This window comes from Dioscorea cayenensis, chromosome 15, assembly GCF_009730915.1.
Source record: "Dioscorea cayenensis subsp. rotundata cultivar TDr96_F1 chromosome 15, TDr96_F1_v2_PseudoChromosome.rev07_lg8_w22 25.fasta, whole genome shotgun sequence".
NCBI classification, from domain to species: Eukaryota; Viridiplantae; Streptophyta; class Magnoliopsida; order Dioscoreales; family Dioscoreaceae; genus Dioscorea; species Dioscorea cayenensis.
In genome coordinates, this window is record NC_052485.1 from 18249065 (window position 1) to 18253983 (window position 4919).

At 26.9% G+C, this 4919-nt stretch overlaps 1 pseudogene; it reads right to left on the reverse strand.

Moving 5' to 3' along the window:
- Positions 1 to 2469: 2469 nt before the first annotated feature.
- LOC120278345 lies at positions 2470 to 2588 on the reverse strand (annotated as a pseudogene).
- Between the last annotated feature and the right edge of the window lie 2331 nt (positions 2589 to 4919).

Here is a 4919-nt window from a genome sequence, read left to right on the forward strand (position 1 = left end):
GAAAAATATAAAACATTAAAAAAAAGAACATAGGATTGGTGTTTTGATTTAAAAATTGCAGATATTACCAAAAACAAAAATGCGAATATTGTTTAGATTAAAAAATAGAAGACATTATGGAAAGAAAGCATAGCATAAGAATTAGTATTTTTGTCGAAAAATGAGGCACTACGAAAACAAAATATAGGATTACATTTTTTAATCAAAACTGAAAAATAGTAGACAATTGGAAAATAAACATAGATTTAGAGTTTTTATTGAAAAATACGATACATTCTATGATACATTCTGAAAAGAAAACATATGATAAAGGTTTTCATTCAAAACTGAAAAATTCGGTGACATTTAGATAAGAAAACATAGGATTAGAGCTTTGATTCAAAATAGGAGACATTACGTGTAGAAAACATTGGTTTAGTATTTTGATTCAAAAATAGTAGACATTCCAAAAAGAAAATATATAATTAGGGTTTTGTTTGAAAATTTGAAAATAGGAGACATTACGAAAAGAAAACATAAAATTAGGGTTTTGATTCCAAAAAAGTAGATATTCTGAAAAGAAAACATAGGATTAGAGTTTTTATTCAAAACCCAAAAAAATTAACATTCCAAAAATAGTGGATATTCCGAGAAGAAAAGATAGGAATAGTGTTCTGATTGAAATATAGTAGGTATTCTGAAAAAAAAACATAGGGTTAGTGTTTTGATTGAAAAATATGACACATTCCAAAAATAACACATACGATTAGGGTTTTGAATAAAAAATATCAGACATTCCAAAAAGAAAACATAAGATTTGTGTTTTAATTAAAAAATAGGACACATTACGAAACAGAAGGCATTCAAAAAAAGAAAACATAGGATATGGGTTTATTTTGCAAAATATTAGACATTCCAAAAAGAAAAACATAAGATTAGGGTTTTGATTCAAATAAAGTAGGCATTAAAAAAAACATAGGCTTACAGTTTTGATTGAAAAAATAGGAAACATTACTATAGGAAAACATTGGATTAATGTTTTTATTAAAAATCTTAAAACAGGGAACATTTCCGTAAGAAAACATAGGATTACGGTTTTGATTCAATAATAAGAGTCATTCCCAAAGTTAATGATAGGATTAGGGTTTTGATTTAAAATTAAAAAATAGGAGAAATTAAAAAAAATAGAGGATTAGGGTTTTGATTGAAAAATAGGAGACCTTACTATAAGAAAATATAGGATTAGAATTTTATTTCTAAAATACTAGCTACTCCGAATAAAAAACATAAGATTAGGGTTTTGATTGAAAAATATGAGACATTACAAAAAGAAAACATAGGATAATTATTTGATTAAAAAATAGTATACATTGCAAAAAAGAAAAACATAGGATTAGTGTTAGACTAAAAAAAAGGCATTCCAAAAAAACTTAGGATTAACTTTTTGATTAAAAAATTTGAGATATTTCGAAAAGAAAACATGGGATTAGGGTTTTCATTAAAAAATAAAAAATAGTACACATTTCAAAAAGAAAACATATGATTATTAGTTTGATTCAAAAATAGCAGATATTCAGGAATGAAAATATAAGATTAGGATTTTGATTAAAAAATTAGAGGCATTCCAAAAAAAACTATAAGAAAACACAGGATTAGGGTGATAATTGAAAAATTGTAGACATTCCAAAAAGAAAGCGTAGGATTAGGATTTTTATTCAAAAACTAAGTGGCATTATAAAATAAAACTTAGGATTAGGGTTTTGATTGAAAATTAGTAGACATTCCGAAAGGAAAACATATCATTATGGTATTGATTGAAAAATAAGAGACATTTTGAAAAGAAAACATAGGATTAATGTTTTGATTGAAAGAGAAGAGATATTCCAAAACGAAAACAAAAGATTAAGGTTTTCATTTAGAAGTACGAGGCATTACGAAAAGAAAACATAATATGAGGCATTACGAAAAGAAAACACAAGATTATTATTTCAATTAAAAAATAGTAGAGATTCCCAAAAGAATACATAAGATTTGTGTTTTGATTAAAAAATAGAAGGAATTAAAAAAAAAAACTTAGTATTAGGGTTTTGATTCAAAAAATATGAGACATGCGATTATTGTTTTCATTCAAAAATACGGATATTCCCAATAGAAAACATAAGATTAGGGTTTTGATTCAAAAATATGAGGCATTCTGATAAGAAAACATATTATTAGGATTTTTATTAAAAAATATTAGGCATTATGAAAAGAAAACACATGATTAGGCATTTGATTAAAAATTAGCAAAGATTACACAAACAAAAAATAGGAGACATTATTCTAAGAAAAACATAAAATTAGTGTTTTGCTTAAAAACATAGGTCAGTCTTTCATTTTATTATTATTATTATTATTATTATTATTATTATTGTTGTTGTTGTTGTTGTTGTTGTTATTTTTTTAATTAACAAAATCATAAAAATAAACCATGTAGCATAAAAAAGGGGAGGGGTGCAACACGAGGACTTCGGAGGAGGTCACCCATCCTATTACTACTCTCGGCCGAGCTCACTTAAGTTCGAAGTTCTGATGTGATCCTATGCTTTAGTGTTGGTATGATTGCACCCGATAGACGTTCACCCTTGTTGAAAAAGAAAGGATTAGGTTTTTGATTGAAAAATAGTGCACATTTTCGAAAGAAAACGCACGATTAGGATTTTGATTAAAAAATAGTATTCATACGTAAAAAAAAATATAGGGTTAGGGATTTGATTGAAAAATATGAGACATTACTTAATCTTATGTTTTCTTTTGCAAACAAACCCTGAAAAGAAAGGATTAGGGTTTTGATTTAAAAATAGGAGACATTCCGAAAAGAATACAAAGGATTCGGGTTTGATTCAAAACTGAAAAATATGACAGATTCTGAAAAGAAAAATAGGATTAGGATTTTAAATGAAAGATAGGAGATATTTAGAAAAGAAAACATAGGATTAGGGTCTTGATTCAAATATAGTAGGCATTTCGAATAGAAAACATAGGATTAGAGTTTTGAATGAATAATAGGAGACATTACTATAACAAAACATAGGATTTGGGATTTAATTCAAAAATAGTAGACATTCTGAAAAGAAACATAGGATTAGAATTTTTATTCAAAAATAGGAAGCATTATAAAAATAAAATTAATATTATGGTTTTCATTCAGAATTAGGGTATTGATTGAAAAATAAGAGACATTTCTAAAAGAAAACATAGGATTAATGTTTTGATTAAAAGGTTATGAGGCATTCCAAAAAGAAAAGATAAGATTAAGGTTTTGATTCAGAAATAGGGGCATTACGAAAGGGAAATATAGGATAAGGGTTTTAATTGAAAAATATGAGACATTACAAAAAAAAAAATTATTGTTTTGATTCAAAAATAGCAGACATTCCAAAAAAAACAAAAGATTAGTGTTCTGATTAAAAATAGAAGGCATTTGAAAAGAAAAAAAACTTAGGATTAGGGTTTTCATTAAATAAATAATTAGACATTATGACAAGAAAACATACGTTTATTGTTTTGATTAAAAAATATAGATATTCCCAAAAGAAAACATAAAATTAGGGGTTTGATTAAAAAATATATTATTAGGATTCTTATTCAAAAATAGGAAGCATTACGAAAAGAAAACATAGAATTAAGCTTTCGAATAAAAATTAGCAGATATTCTTCAAACAAAAATGAGATATATTATTATAAGAAAATATAATATTAGGGTTTTGATTAAAAACATAGTTATTATTATTTTAATTTATAAAATCATAAAAATAAACAATGTAGCAAAAAAAAAGGGGAGGGGTGCAAAACGAGGACTACGGAGGAGGTCACCCGTCTTATTACTCCTCTCGCCAGAGCTCGCTTAACTTTGAAGTTTTGATTGGATCCGGTGCTTTAGTGTTGGTATAATTGCACCCGAAAGACGTTCACCCTAGTTGAAATAGAAAGGATTAGGTTTTTTATTGAAAAATAGGGGATATTTGCAAAACACAAGATTAGGGTTTTGATTAAAAAATAGCTGGTATACCTAAAAGATAATATAGGATTAGGAATTTGATTGAAAAATATAAGACATTATTGAATCCTATGTTTTTTTTGTGCAAACAAAACCTAAAACGATAGGATTAGGCTTTTGATTCAAAAATAGGAGACATTTCGAAAAGATTACAAAGGATTACGTTTTGATTCAGAACTACAAAAAAGGACACATTCCTAAAACAAAACATAGGATTAGGATTTTCATTAAAAGATAGGAGATATTCCAAAAATAAAACTTAGGATTTGGGTTTTCATTCAAACATAATAGGCATTTCGAAAAGGAAACATAGGATTACGGTTTTCATTGAAAAATAGTAGACATTACTATAAGAAAACATAGGATTAGTGTTTTGATTCCAAGATAGTAAATATTCCAAAAAGAAAACATACTATTAGGGTTTTGAATGAAAAATATGGGACATTTCGGGAAAAAAAACATAGGGTTAGGGTTTTAATTAAAAAATAGGAGACATTATTATGAGTTATTATTAGATTAGGGGTTTTTATTAAAAATTTAAAAATAGGGGGCATTTCCAAAAGAAAACATAGGATTAAGGTTTTGATTCGAAAGTAGTAGACATTCCCAAAAGAAACCATCATTTTAGGATTTTGATTCAAATATAGTAGGCATTTTGGAAAAGAAAACATAGGATTAGGGTTTTCATTAAAAAAAATAGGAGACATGTCTATAAGAAAAAATGGGATTATGGTTTTCATGAGCAAGCACAAAAGATCGGTGTGAGCAAGGCAGTATAGATGGGTTCTCACTGTGAGACTTAAGAACAAAAGATCGAGTGTGAGCAAGGCAGTATCCAGTTTAATTGGCTTTACCAGGGGTACATTCGAAGGTAAAATTAAAGATTATGGGTTCAAGGATG